Source organism: Eriocheir sinensis, unplaced genomic scaffold (genome assembly GCF_024679095.1).
Source record: "Eriocheir sinensis breed Jianghai 21 unplaced genomic scaffold, ASM2467909v1 Scaffold900, whole genome shotgun sequence".
NCBI classification, from domain to species: Eukaryota; Metazoa; Arthropoda; class Malacostraca; order Decapoda; family Varunidae; genus Eriocheir; species Eriocheir sinensis.
In genome coordinates, this window is record NW_026112276.1 from 56,522 (window position 1) to 72,500 (window position 15,979).

The following is a 15,979-nucleotide window of genomic DNA, read 5'->3' on the forward strand; positions in this document are numbered from 1 at the left end:
TGATGAGGGGGATGGGAAGGGAAGGAGGGTGGGGGGTAGGAAGGGAAGGGAAGGGGAGGAAGGGAAGGGAGGAGGATGGGAAGAGGGGGAGCACTGCCCATCATCGGAGTCCTTCATCGTCTCCTCCCATTCACTCGATGCCAACCAAAATGGGACTTAATACTTTTTTTTATTTTTTTATTTTTTCTTGAACCTTTTTTATTTTTTTTAACTTAACGGAGGATTGGAGGAAGACAACCCTTAATCATTTTCTTCCTCTAATCCTTCATCTTTTCTTTCTTTAATCTTTTTCAATCTTCTCTTTTTTTTATATCCTCTTTTCCTTCTAGTTCTTCCTCATCTTCTTCCCTCATTAATATTTTTTTTCTTTATCCTTCTTTTCTTTTCTTTTTTCTTTTTTATTCTATGTTTTTCAGTCTTTTTTTTTATATATCATCTTTCCCTTCTACTTTTCCTCCATATTTTCTCCTTCCTTCCTTCCTTACCTTCCTTTTTCTTTCCTTTCTCTTTCATTTCCTCCTCTTTCCTCTTTCTTCTTTTCCTTTCTCTTTCCTTTCCTTCTCTTCCCTTTCTTCTTTTCTTTTCTCTTTCCTTTCCTCCTCTTCCCTCTTTCTTCTTTTCCCTTTCCTTCTCTTCTTTCTATCGTCTTTTCCTTTCTCTTCCCTCTTTCTCTTTTCCTTTCTCTTTCCTTTCTTTCTCTTTTCCTTTCTCTTTCCTTTCCTCTTTCTCTTTTCCTTTCTCTTTGCTTTCCTTCTCTTCTCTCTATCCTTTTTTCCTTTCTTTATCTAACATTTTTTTTCGAACTTGATGTCACAGAAAAAAAGAGAATCATTGTCTATTTATCAATCCATCCATCTATTATTATTATTATTATTATTATTATTATTATTATTATTATTGCTTGAACCTTTTAAATGCGCAGGAAGATTATTTTTAGCAAGTTGCCAGGGTGAAAGAGTGTGTGTGTGAGAGAGAGAGAGAGAGAGAGAGAGAGAGAGAGAGAGAGAGAGAGAGAGAGAGTCAGGGAGAATTGCCAGACATTTGAGAGAGAAAGAGAGAGAGAGATAGAGATAAAGACAAGGAAAATAGGCATCCAGAGAGAGAGAGAGAGAGAGAGAGAGAGAGAGAGAGAGAGAGAGAGAGGGTACGGATGCCGGAGCCGATACCAGGCGAGTTTTCATGTGACAGAGATTATCCTTAAGGCATTTTGTGATGAAAAGGTCACCACCACCACCATCACCACCACCACCATCACCACCACCTCCACCATCACTACCACCGCCACCACCACCACCACCAGCTTCAGGAGTCGTTCACCCTTAACCTACGTCTTCCTCTACCTCCTCCTCCTCCTCCTCTTCTTCTTCTTCTTCTTCCTAGTCCTCCTCCTCCTCCTCCTCCTCCCTATTGACTTCTAGTTCTACGTGTTTATAATTTCTTCTGTTTTTCTTTACATTCTCTTTTTTTCTTTCTCTCTGTTTCTCCCTTTTTCCAACCTTTTTCTGTCTCTATTTCCCCTCCCTCCCATCTCCCCCTTTCTTTTCTCCCTCTAAGTCTTTCTCTACCTCTTCCTCTTTCTCTATCTTCCTCTCTTTCATCCTTTCCTCCCTTCCTTCTTTCATCCTTTCCTCCCTTCCTCTCTTTCATCCTTTCCTCCCTTCCTCTTCTCCTTTTCAATCCCTTTCTCTTTCCCTCTTCCTTCCTCTCCTTCACCTTCTCATCCATTTCAATCCTCCATCCTTCTTCTCCCTCTCTTCCTTCCCCTTTTTCATCTCTTCTCCATCTCTTCTTCTCTACCTCTCTTCCTTTCCTCTTTACCTCAATCCGACTCTCTCCCTCCTCCTCTACCTTTCTTCCTCCTCTTTCGTCACCTGCTGGAGGCTATACCTTTTCTACGTGTCACAGGTGTTAGACAGGTAAACGGCGCCTCAGGTTCGCTCCCTCGCCTTCTGTGTGTGTGTGTGTGTGTGTGTGTGTGTGTGTGTGTGTGTGTGTGTTTGATCTTTTGTGTATGTATATTTGATCTGAAATTCTCTTGGTTGGTATTGCGTTAAACGTCTTGCCTAGTTTTACAAGTTCGTAGTGGTGGTGGTGGTGATGGTGGTGGTGGTGGTGGTGATGGTGGTGGTGGTGTGGTGGTAGTGGTGGTGGTGACAGTGTAGTAATGGTGGTGGTAGTGGTGTGCGCAGTTGTGGTGTTTTCAGGAGTGGTGGTGGTGGTGGTAATGGTGTGCGCAGTTGTGGTGTTTTCAGGAGTGGTGGTGGTGATGGTGGTGGTGGTGGTGGTGACGCAGGTGGTGAGTGGATAATGGTGGTGAATGTGTTGAAAGGGAGGATGTGTGGATTTATTGGTGTTGAGGGGAGCGTGGGGAGCCTGCTGTGTGTGAGTGTGTGTGTGTGTGTGTGTGTGTGTGTGTGTGTGTTCATCCCTGCAGCTGGTCTCGAGGCAGGAGTTTAGCCCCCCCCCCCCTTCCCCCCCGGCCATCAATTCTGAATGTGTGGGTATTTTAAGTCTGACTCCATTAATTTTATATCCGATAAATGTTTGAGGTCGATTTGTTTTGCTTTGAATCTTCGCTCCTGTTGTCTGTGTAGGGTGATGGTGCTTGCGTCTGCTCAAAGGATAGTATTCTGGTATTTCTTCACTCTTTGACATAATTTCCCCTACTACTACTACTACTACTACTTTTACCATTGTCCCCTCTACTATTACTCATCCTGCTGCCACTCCAACTCTCACAAGTGCCCCAACTACTCGCTGTCACCTCTGCTCCTCCTCATCCCGCCGCCGCCTCCCTCACCGCCTCCCTCCACTCCCCGCCAAACCTCGCTGGCCGGGTCTTGCGTGCCGTCCCCGTCCTTACCGTGCCGCCTCCTCTGCGTTCCTTCGTCACGCGTCGGTCTTCTTGGTGTTCTTCCAGTTTCTCCCTCGCCCTGAACCTTACTCTTAGGAGGTGTGTCGTCAAGGAAACAATCGTGTAGGCACATTCATGTATTTATTAGATGTTTGCAAAAATCGTAAAATATCGTGCAATATAAAATAATTACAATTTTTCACGTGGCTAAGAATTCAAGATAATTACAAGGTTTAAGAATACGATTTCTTGAGGCGGGGTTAGCGGGGGCGCCGCCCCCGACCTCACGGAGGAAATCAACACAACCAAGAAAATATACAAATGTGGGCGCCAGCCACGCCCGGGGTGCCGCGCCCCGGCCCCCGCCCCGCCCCCCGGGGCCGCCAGGCACGGCAGCGTCATCCAATGTTAAAACACATTAATAACAGCAACACTGGCGATGTTGTTCCTCTTACGAACTACATAGCAGCGGTAAGGTCCTGTGGGCGTGGCGGCGCAGGGGGGCGGGGGGCGCGGCCCCGGCGCCTCCCCCGCCGGGCCGCCGCGGGGCGGGGCAGGACACCCTCGCCGAGGAACTCTGGACACGTTGAGCAACGCGGTGTGCGGCGAGGCTCGCCCCGCCCGCCGCTGCCCGCCGCCCGTCACACACGCACGCACGCACACAAAAAATAGACATTTTGTTTCTGTAATTCCTCGTGACAGTTTGGCACAGACGACACGACACGACACGCGCCGCGCCCCGGCCAACGCGCGTGTCGTGCATCGCTTAAGGCGGAGAGAGAGTTGATACGCGGCACAGTAGTAGTAGTAATAATAATATTAATAATATATATATATAAGTGTATCAACACCCGCGGGCCGCTACGCCTACACCTACACTACCAACAGCTACTCCTTGAGCGATGAGACGGAGTGCCCGGCGACCAACACACCCACCCTCCACCACCCACTCCACTGCCCCCCTCCCCCCTCCCTCACAACACAGCCTCCCCAGCCACCACCAGCACGCCCTCCCCTTCACAGGACACGAGGACGAGGTCGAGACGACACGAGGACGCGGACAAGCAGCGAGACCTTGGCTAATATCACGTCCTGGCGGTGTTTCTTGGTTGCACGACGGCGGCGGCGCGCTCCTCCTCCTCCTCCAGCTCCAGCTCTTCCACCTCCTCCTCCTCCTCCTCCAGCGCTTCCTCTTCCTCCTCCTCCTCCTCCTGCTTCGGCGCCGTCAACTCTACCCGTAAGTACGGCGACGAACGGACATCATAGTGGACGTTTCGGGTACTTAGTGAGTGTATACATGTGTGAGTATACATATGTGTATGTCTATGTATGTACAGCTCATTAAGGCTTCTCATTACTGTGTCTACGTGTGTATGCATGTATGTATGTATGTATGTATGGCCTCGACATAAAAATAGTATTATACATGTATATATGACAATAGATCTGGCTTATCTACCTCTGCATACATACATACATACACACATAGCTTCATGCATACATAAATACATACATATAATCATAGTAGGCATTTCATATCATTACTCATACAATAATAGTAATAGTAGTAGTAGTAGAGCATAATTGATAATACTAACGATACTAGTAACATCATCATTATCATCATCGTCATCATCATCATCACTATCATTTTAAGGACCTCTAGAATATGACACCTTAACACACAAACGCACGCACACACACACACACACAACCTGGTCGACAATCCCTCATCAGTAATAATATCTTAAGTCGACCGTGCGTGCTAGTTAATTATGGTAAGGTAATTAATGTAACATCGACAGGTGTATACAGGTGACCGCTTCCAAGGGCGACTTAGCTATATTGGAAGAGGTCACGGTTAACTTAGGTCACTTTCGGTAAGGTCAGGTTAGGTCAGGTTAGGTAAGGTAAGGTTAGGTTAAGTTAGGTAAGGTAAGGTAAGGTTAGGTTAAGTTAGGTAAGGTAAGGTAAGGTTAGGTTAAGTTAGGTAAGGTAAGGTCAGGTTAGGTTAGGGATTACTAAGACACAGGTAGAGGTCAGCTTAGGTCACTTTAGGTAAGGTAAGGTCAGCAGTACTACCCAAGAGGTCAATGAAGCCACTTAAGGGGATGACCCGGAGCTAGTAAGACACGGGAAGAGGTCAGCTTAGGTCACTTCAGGCAAGGTAAGGTAAGGTCAACTTGGATATAGGTAAAGGTCGTAAAGCTAGGTAGGCAACTTTAGGTTAGGTAATGTAAGGTGAGGTAAGGTCAGGCGGGATACAGGTAAAGGTCACATTAGGCTAGAAAGGTCAGGTAAAGGTCACATTAAGCTAGAAAGGTCAGGTAAAGGTCACATTAGGCTAGAAAGGTCAGGTAAAGGTCACATTCGGCTAGAAAGGTCAGGTCAGGTCAGGAGCGTTTTTGAAGGGAGTGTATGTGTGTATGGGGCAGGGAACAGCACAAGAGGAGGCCAGACTACAGTATAAAAAAAATACTAGCCTCATACTCTATATTTCTCCCTCCCTGTCTACCACTAAGACTCTACACAATCCTTTTATAATCCTTTCCATTTCCCGAATCCTTTCTACTCTCCCTTTACGACCCTTTCTATTTCTGTGTCCAATCCCTTACGTAGAAGATGAAGGGAAGTTATGAGATGCAAGACAGGGAAGAAAGGGATCAAGAGAGGGGATCTGAGGGAGTTTAAAGAGGTTCACAATCCCTTACGTAGAAGATGAAGGGGAGTTATGAGATGCAAGACAGGGAAGAAAGGGTTTGAAGAGGTTTACTAAGAGGTTCACACTCCCTTTCAGCTCATTCTGCTCATCTTCCCTTTACGACCCTTTCTATTTCTGTGTCCAATCCCTTACGCAGAAGATGAAGGGGAGTTTTGAGATGAAAGACAGGGAAGAAAGGGATCAGGAGAGGGGATCTGAGGGAGTTTAAAGAGGTTCACAATCCCTTACGTAAAAGATGAAGGGGAGTTTTGAGATGAAAGACGGAAGAAAGAAGATCAAGAAAGAGTGTTCGTGGGGTTTGAAGAGGTTTACTAAGAGGTTCACAATCCCTTACGTAGAAGATGAAGAGGAGTTTTGAGGTGAAAGACAGAGAAGAAAGAGGATCAAGAAAGAGTGTTCGTGGGGTTTGAAGAGGTTTACTAAGAGGTTCACAATCCCTTACGTAGAAGATGAAGAGGAGTTTTGGGGTGAAAGACAGAGAAGAAAGAGGATCAAGAAAGAGTGTTCGTGGGGTTTGAAGAGGTTTACTAAGAGGTTCACAATTCCTTACGTAGAAGAGGAATTAATGAAAAAACTCTTATAATCTATTCATAATGTGTTGTCTTATCATCATACATGGAAGATACATAGATACGTGATGCAAGATTAGTATTCATATCCACTGATTCGTAGACGTGTTATCATTATCATCATCATTGTTATCATTACTGGGATGGGGAAGTTAGAAGGGATGGGATGGGAAGGGGTTAAGGGATAGGAAGGGATAGGGATGAGGGAGTTAAAGGTAAGGGAAGGTAAGGGATGGGATGGGAAGGAGAGAGGGAGTTAAAGGTAAGGGATGGGAAGGGAAGGGATAAGAGGGTTAAAAGGGATGGGAAAGGAAGGGAATGAGGTTAAAGGGATGGGAAGGGAAGGGAGTGGATGAGATTAAAGGAATGGGAAGGGAAAGGGAAAGGAAGGGAAGGGAAGGGAAGGGATGAGATTAAAGGAATGGGAAGGGAAGGGAAGGGAAGGAAAGGGATGAGATTAAAGGAATGGCAAGGGAAGGGAAGGGAAGGAAAAGGATGGGAAAATGTATACAAATGTGAGTTAGCTACCTATCGTACGGTTAGTAGCATACATACATATATATAGAAACACATATATACGTACATGCATACATAAAACACACACACACACACGCACACACACACACACATCGACTGCCGGCTGTAGGCTTTTCAATCAAGGCCTCTCTCTCTCTCTATCTATCTATCTATCTTTCTCTCTCAGCTGCCTCAGTGAAGGGAAGAGTTGGTTAGTCAGTCAGTCTCTCTCTCTCTCTCTCTCTCTCTCTCTCTCTCTCTCTCTCGTCCACCAAAGAGCCTTCCATCTCCTCGTCCATATCATCGCTTGGGAGTCAGTCAGCTTTTAACACTTTCCTTCCTCCAAATTCAAGGACTTCAGAGCAGGGTTAACAAATTATCGTACTCAGGCACTCAGCACATCGCATTTTCCGGTTCCGAGTCACAGCTATCGCAAACAAACGCCGATAAGTAACGCTTTTAACGAGAACTTTAACTGGAATCTCGTTATCTGTGTGGCTAGGACAGTTTTGGGCCCTGGAACTGATGAATGCGGTGTTTTGAGTACGATAACTTGGCAACATTGCTTCAGAATTACATCCGTGAGCGCTTTCCTTGAGCGGACAACACTAGCAACATCAACATCAACACTTTCGCAAGCTCTCACACAAACACACACACACATATATTTCCACGAGAGCTCACTTTCTTTCCCCTCAAGCACACACACACACACACACACGCATATAGCATTAATTTTTACCCTCGAGTCTAAGATAGCGTGTGTGTATATGTGTACGTGTGTGTGTGTGTGTGTGTGTTTCCTTCCTCTCCCTCCTGATAATGCCGTTTCTGATAGTGCATTGCGGGGAACGGGAAGGGGAGAAGGAAAGGAAGCTCTGAAGGACTGATATACTCGCTCTCCAATTTATCAGAAGGTTGTTGCTGTTTGTTGTTGTCTGTTCTGAAGGAAAGGACTGCGCGGTGACCCAGTTTTCTTCTTCTTCCGTGATAGCTACTTCAGTCTTTTTGCTACCTCTTTTCTCTCCCTTTCTTTCTTTCTTTCTTTCTTTCTCTCTTTCTTATTTTCGTGATAGCAAAAGGCATAACACTCTCTTCCTCTCCCTCTCATTCTCTCTTTTCTCTCTCTATCTCCCATTTTCGTGTTAGCAAAAGACTTATCATTAACTCTCTCTCTCTCTCTCATTCTCTTTTTTTTCTCCCTCTTTCTCTCTCTTTTATTTTCGTGTTAACAGAAGGCATAACACTCTCTCGCTCTCTCTTTCTCTCCCTCTCATTCTCTCTCTATCTCCCATTTTCGTGTTAGCAAAAGACTTATCATTAACTCTCTCTCTCTCCCTCTTTCGTTCTCTCTCTCAATCTCACTAGCTAAGGATGGACGAGTGGATGGATGCGTGGAAAGGGGACTACGGTGGGTAAGTGGGTAGGTGGGTGGAGTAGGAAGACGTGGATGGGTTAGTGTTAGTGGGTGGGTACTTGAATGTGTTAGTAGTGGAAGGGTTTAAGTGTGTGTGTGTATGTGTGTGTTTTGGTGGGTTCAATCAACTCAACATATCATAACAACATAGCATAGTAACTGAATGGGTGAGTCTGGATATGGGTGGGCATGGGTGGGTCTGGGTGTGGGGGGAGGTGTGGGTGTGAGGGTGTGTTGGTGGGTTCAAATAAACTCAACACATCATAGTAAAACAGTAAAAGTTGAGGGTGGGGCTGCGAGTGAGCATGGGTTGTGTGTGGGTGTGGGTGGGTGTGGGTGTGGGAGGGGCGTGTTGGTGGGATTCAGACAAACTAAAAACATAGAATAATAACATAGTAAAATAGTAAAGAATAGTAATGATTTGTACCACTTAGCCTCTAACAAGCTAACCAAGACTCTCATTGGTCAACAGGTGAAGCGACGACCCACACGTGACACCTGTCTTCACCTGCCCGTCACCTGCCTCCCTCCTCCCAGGGGCGCCGCTCCCCTTAGGTAAGCCCTCCCCCGTGTGCCCGCCAGGTGCCCAGGGGAACGCCGAGCACCAGGTGGGCAAGATAGGTAAATTATCAGGTCATGTTAGGTAAGGTAAGGATATGTAAGGTAAGGTGTACGGGAGGGGTGTAGATAAGCCAGGTAAACTCATTAACAGGTAGGGTCAGGTAAGGTCAGGTAAGGATATGAAAGGGAAGATGTATTGAGGGTAGGGAGACATGGGTAAGGGGAAGGAAAGGAGAGGGGAGAGAGTAGAGGATTGCAGGGGAAGGGAAGGGAGGGAAGGGGGAGGAGAGAAGTGGGAGACTGTAAGGGGAGGAAGGGAAGGAAGGAGAGATATGTAAAGCGATGCTGGGGAGAGAAGGGGAAGAAGGGAGAGGAACAGAGAGATAGGGAAGCTGTAAGGGAAGGATAAGGGAGTGAGAGAGAGATAAGGGGATGCTGGGGAAGAGAAGGAGGAGAAGGGAGAGGAACTGAGAGATAGGGAGGCTGTAATGGAAGAGAGGAAGGGGGTAAGAGATAAAGGGATGCTGGAGAAAGGGGAAGAAGGGAGATAAACTGAGGATGGGGAAGAGAGGAAGGGGTTGAGAGGTAAGGGGATGCTGGGGAGGGCAGGGGAAGGGAAGGGTCGCCCGGGGGAGTGGAGAGAAGCAGTGGCCTTGTATTGCACATGAGGATAACACATAAGAGATAATATAAACACTTTGAACGGAACACAATGCAGCGGAACGGTACGGAACACTCGCCTGCACCTCCCTCCCTCCCTCTCTCTCTCTCTTTATCCATGTCTTCTACTGTACTCTTCTTTCTTTCCTCCTTTCCACCTCTCTGTCTCCTCTAACATCTTTTTTTCATCTCTTTTTTTTCTGGTAATTCATTTTTTTGTGTGTCTTCGTTTGTCTCTCCTTTCTTTTTCTTCTTCTTCTTCCCTCCTCTTTATCTCTTTCTGTGGTATTTTTTTGTCTTCATCTCTCTTTCCTCCTCCTCCTCTTCTTCTTTTTCTTCCCTCTTTTCCATCTGTCAGTCTGTTTTTCTCTCTTTTTATCATTTTCATTTCAACTCCTTCTCCTCTTTTCCTCCTCTTCCTCTTCTTCTCTCTTTTCCTCCTCTTTCCATATTTATCACTGTCTGTCTTTTTCTCTCTATCATTTTTATACCTTTGTTTCTCTCTCCCTCTCTATCTTCTCATCATCACCATCACCATCATCACAATCACCACCAACACCATTTTTCTCCCACTGTATTTTCTTTGTCATCATCATCATCATCATTATATTCTTCATTATCACATCACCTGCTTTTTTTTATTTTCTTCATCTCCTTTTATTCTTTTTCTTTCATGTATCACAGACGAATTATGGTGTGGTTGTGATCGTGGTGGTGGTGGTGGTGGTAGTGGTGATGGGACTATGCAATTACTATCATTAATAATAGTAAGATCACCTTCCTATTATAGTAAACATCATCATTAGTTTTCCCTATTTATTGCCTTTTCATTATATATATTTTCATTCTTTTTCATTATTTTCCTTCTCTTTTCATTATATTTTCTCTATCCTTCATTTTCTTCCCTTTCTTCCTCTTTAATTAAACTCCAAATCACTCGCTCACTCGCTCACTTCCCATTTTCATCACCTTTTCCTTCTCTCCTTTTTTCTTCCTTCCTGTCTTTCTTTCTTTCTTCCTTTCTTTCTTTCCTTCTCAACTCACAACACCAAAAGCCTTATTTGACACGCTCCTCCTTCAACGCCCTTCCTTCCAAAGCCCTTCTAAGTCTTCTCTGGCAATGGGAAAGGCGTGGGGAGGAAGGGCGTGTGGGGAGGAAGGCGTGTAGTGTTGGGCTTCTGCTTCTTCTGAGGCACTGAAGGCGTGGTGGTGGTGATGGTGGTGGTGTGGTATTAGTCTCTCTCTCTCTCTCTCTCTGGTTCTTCAATATGTAGTAATGGTGGTGGTGGTGGTGGTGGTTATATGTTTCCCAGTTCTCGTTCTTGTTTTCTTCGTTTCTTCTTCGTGGTTTCTTCGTCGTGTTCTTCAAGTTCAAGTTCAAGTTCTTCTCGTTGCGGTTTCTACTCGTGTTGTTGTTGTTGGTGGTAGTGGTGGAGGAGGTGGGTATATACGTTTTCTTCCTCCTCTTTCTCTTCTTCTCCTTCATCTTCTCTTCCTTGCGTAGTTTTGGGTCGGGCCAGATCAGCGGTGGGTGGTTGTGGTTGTGGTGGTGGTTAATCCTCCGTAACGATCTTGGTGGTGGTAGTGGCATTTGTGATGATGAAATTTGAGTAGTGGTGATGGTCGGATGTGAGGTCAGGTCAGGTCAGGTCAGGTCAGCGCGGGTCATCACCTTGGGTCATCACTCAGATCCTTGCGATGAACGACTAGTAGCTTCACAAATTCTGCAGGAGAGAGAAGAGAGAAAAAAAAAACGCATTAAAGACAGACTCAAAAACAACAAAACCTATTACGAAACAAACAACAACTGACCATTAACGAGGAAACATGAGAAAAAAATGATAAAATTAGAGAAAGAAAACGAAAAGAAGAGAAAAAACGAGAGAAAAGGAAAACACATTAAATACAGACACAAGAAAAAAAAATCTATAACCCCAAACATTATCCATTTATTAGAAAACTTGTTCCTTAATTAAAAGTCGAGGATAAAAACGAGAAAAGTGATAAATAAGGTGAAAAACGAATGGAAAACACTAATCACACGAAACACAAACTCAACAACATCAGAAATTAAAAGAAATAAAGGAACACACGCTATATCCGGTTATGAGGCAATTGGCAACACTTGATCAAAACAAAAGACGGCGCCGGAAAGGGATAACTATGATAAAAAAATGAGAAAATGATAAGAAGGAAATAAAATAAAACGATATTACTGAGAATTATATACAAGAAATTAAAATAAAAAAGAAAAGGTTATATACGATTAAGAGGCAACATTTGATTAACACACATACGCCGCCGGAAAGGATAACCATGATAAAAAAGAAGAAAACGAGAGGAAGGAAGGAAAGAAACGATAGTACTGAGAATCATATACAAGAATAATTAATAAGTAAATGATAAAAAGGAGACAATAGACGAAATAAAGACGATAAGCGAATGAATCTAATAAGAGGAATGAAAAATAGTAAACAAATGACGATCAGACACTAAATGATATGAAAACAATAAACGAATGAATCTATAACAAGGGGAGTATGCGTCTCTCTCTCTCTCTCTCTCTCTCTCTCTCTCTCTCTCTCTCTCTCTCTCTCTCTCTCTCTCTCTCTCTCTCTCTCTCTCCTACTAATTGCCTCTTTTTTTCCTTCCTTCTACAGGGCGTAAACCTCAAGGACTCCAGGATACCCACGCCCTTACGAACGTCCTTCCCTCACTCCTACACGCCCATGGAGGAACCCAGACGAGGAGGAGGAGGAGGAGGAGGAGAAGTGAAGTTGAGAGGATGCAAGGAGTAAGAAGCAAAGACGAAGACGAAGATGAAGAAGAAGAAGAAGAAGAGGAGGAGGAGGAGGAGCAGAAGGAAGAAGGAGGAGGAGGAGGAGGAGGAGGAATAGAAGAAGACCTTGAGTAACGGGGTATGTCCGAGAGAGAGAGAGAGAGAGAGAGAGAGAGAGAGAGAGAGAGAGAGAGAGAGAGAGAGAGAGAGAGAGAGAGAGAGAGAGAGAGAGAGAACAGGACATAAATTCAAACACAACACACACACACACACACACACACACACACACACACACACACGTACACACAGATGACTCACACATACACACACTTATGAAACCCATCTCACACACCTGTAGACCATTCCAACACATACACACATATACACACACACACACACACACACACACACACACACACACACTGGTCGTCCCTGTCTCACATTTCCACACGATTGACGAGTCTCTAGGAATGTCAGAAAGTTCGACTCTAAAAAAACAAAACAAAAACAGAGCTAGACGGCGACTCTATATAGATGTGAAAGGCTTGCAAGGTTGGCGCTAATGGCGTGTGTGTAAGGTGATCTTTTTGTGTGGTAATAGTGATGTTAAGATATAGGGAAGAGATGTGTGAGAAGGAGGAAAATGATGGAAAACAGATGCAAGCTATAGAACCACAACAACAAGAAGAACATCAACAACAACAACTACAAGAACAACAACAACGAAAAACCAGCAAAACAAAAGAACGAGGCATGGAAGGGAGGAAGGAAGGAATGTCTGGGAAGGGGAGATAAAAAGGACGAAGATGATGAGAAACAAATGCAAGCTATCGAACAACAACAACAACAACAACAATAACGAAAACCCACCAAAACAAAAGAAGAACGAAGCAGGGAAGGGACGGAAGGATGTCTGAGAAGGGGAGATAAAAAGGACGAAGATGATGAGAAACAAATGCAAGCTATCGAACAACAACAACAACAACAACTACTACTACAACAACAACGAAAACCCACCAAAACAAAAGAAGAGCGAGGCAGAGAAGGCAAGAGGAATGTCTGAGAAGGGGAGACGATAAAAATAGAGAATATGAAGTTAGAATAGCAAGTAAACAAAGAAACCAAACGTACAATACAGGACAAAACAGGACAGATAAAGCAGAACAGGATACGATATGAGGAGAATTGAAACCCGGAGGAAAAAACAAAAAACAAAACAAAAACGTAAATATAACAAATACAATACATATACAGAATAAAAAAATAGAGAAAAACAAATCGAAGAACCTTTAAGACAGACTTGGGTTACATGGGAAAGACTAACTAGGATGAAGCAACAGCCCAGACGTAGAATGTAAAGAACGAAAAAACAGGTTAGTGAGAACATAACGAACCTGCACTTAGGATTAACTCATGAATAACACAAGAACTGAAGGACGTGAGTAGTTAGAGTAATACTATGAACTAGGATATGCTAGTCAGTGGCTGCTGTGTTTACTGTTTTACTTCTTTCAATAACCGAGGGGACAAGTCGTCGGGTCCCGTTGATTTATTTGTATCGAGTTTGTCACGGTACTTTTTCCCATCGTGGTTGGAGATAGACAGATAGATAGAGAGACAGATAGTTAGAGAGAAATAACGGAAAATATCGTAAGGGTTGAAAGAACATGGGAAGGACCAGTTAAGATGATAGAGCCCAGACGGAGAATATAAAGAAAGAAAAAAACAGGTTAGTGAGAACATAACGAACCTGCACTTAAGATTAACTCATGAATAACACAAGAACTGAAGGACGTGAGTAGTTAGAGTAATACTATGAACTAGGATATGCTAGTCAGTGGCTGTTGTGTTTACTGTTTTACTTCTTTCAGTAACCGAGGGGACAAGTCATCGGGTCCCGTTGATTTATTTGTATCGAGTTTGTCACGGTACTTTTTCCCATCGTGGTTGGAGATAGACAGATAGATAGAGAGACAGATAGTTAGAGAGAAATAACGGAAAATATCGTAAGGGTTGAATTAACATGGGAAGGACCAGTTAAGATGATAGAGCCCAGACGTAGAATATAAAGAAAGAAAAAAACAGGTTAGTGAGAACATAACGAACCTGCACTTAAGATTAACTCATGAATAACACAAGAACTGAAGGACGTGAGTAGTTAGAGTAATACTATGAACTAGGAGAGGTTGGAGATAGACAGACAGATAGATAGAAAGATAGATAGATAGGTAGATAGAGAGAGAGAGAAAGAGAGATGACAGAAAATATTGAAACGGATGTGCGAAATGAAAATAACAATGTGAAAGAAAAGAAGAATGAAAAGAGGTGTGGAAAGAAAGTAGATAGGCAGACAGAGATAGATAGATAGATAGAGAAAGAGAGAGACAGGCAGAGACAGAGAGAGAAGTGAATGACGTGAATAAGGAAAATGTGGAAATGACGTGAGAGGAAGAGAGAGAAACAAATAACTAAGGAGGAGGAAAAAGTGGAGAAAGAGGAAAACTGTGACGCAAAATGAAGAAAATGACGTAAATTATAAAGAAAATGAGGAAAGGAGAGAGAGAGAGAGAGAGAGAGAGAGAGAGAGAGAGAGAGAGAGAGAGAGAGATAACAAAGGAGGGAAAAAGCGGAGAAAGAAAGAGGAAAACTGGAACGGAAAGAGACAAATATGGAAAGCGTGACTGAGTGAGTGTGAAAATTCGAGGAAAAAGAAAGTATGTAGATTTTTTTTGAGTGCGAGAAACTTCATAATTCACACACACACACACACACACACACACACACACACACACACACACACACACACACACATATCCCCATACACACACATACATACATACAGCCAGCCATGAGTCATTATATACAAGTGGTGGTGTTGATAGTGGTGGTGGTATTGAGGGTGCTGATGGTGGTGGTATTGAGGGTGGTGATGGTGGTGGTGGTGGTTAGTCATTCCTACTTCGTTATACATTCAGGTGTGTGGAGGCTTTTAACACAAAGGGAGAACAATTACGTAGCTATGTTGTGTGATGTGGAAATGATCTACCAATTAAGGAAGAAGAAATTTAAATATATACACTGACGTTGAGGTATGGTATTAGTGACGCCGTTCGCTACGCAATAAAAAGAAGAAGAAGAAGAAGAAGAACAAGAACAATAACAACACAATATAGGTAAAGTTAATCAATTTCACACTAGTTTTTTTTATAAGTTTATTTACTGAAAGACGAAAGGAAAAAAAGTACACGTAAAAAAAGATGAAAAAATGAAAAAAATGATCGTATAATATTTTGTCTAGTTATTATTTTTTTTTTTTACCTGCAGTGCCTTTCCCAAGCAATCTCTCTCTCTCTCTCTCTCTCTCTCTGGGCAAACCCGTTCATATTATTATTTTTTTCTTGTATTATATTTAACTTTTCTTTTTTTTTCTTTTATAAATTATCAAACAAGTCGCCTGAACACGTGACTTCCCCGTACACACACACACACACACACACACACACACACACACACACACACACACACACACACGCGCCCCAGCAAACGGCCGAGAGAGAGAGAGAGAGAGAGAGAGAGAGAGAGAGAGAGAGAGATGCCCTTGAAAATACCTTGGAGAATTGTTTTTTTGTCTTCTTGTCTGTCCTCCGTAGACTAAACACACACACACACACACACACACACACACACACACACACACACACACACACACACACACACACGCACACACACACGCACGCACGCACGCTGACCTCTAAAAGGGTTGTAATTTATTGACTCGGAAAATCGATATCGAATTCATTAAGGGAAAGGGTAGATTCTCTCTCTCTCTCTCTCTCTCTCTCTCTCTCTGTTAGCTGATACTCCTGGAAAATGTGTGTGTGTGTGTGTGTGTGTGTGTGTG

The 15,979-nt window shown here is 43.7% G+C and overlaps 1 protein-coding gene across 4 annotated transcripts in view; it reads right to left on the reverse strand.

The window, feature by feature from the left end:
- Window positions 1-2,978: 2,978 nt before the first annotated feature.
- LOC126994871 (protein phosphatase 1 regulatory subunit 3B-like) overlaps window positions 2,979-15,979 on the reverse strand; it is a 38,495-nt gene continuing 25,494 nt past the window's right edge. For all 4 annotated transcript variants that reach the window (XM_050854134.1, XM_050854135.1, XM_050854136.1 and 1 more), the window contains exon 7: window positions 2,979-11,023. The gene's annotated coding sequence lies outside the window, so the exon portion shown is untranslated. The remainder of the gene's footprint in view (window positions 11,024-15,979) is intronic.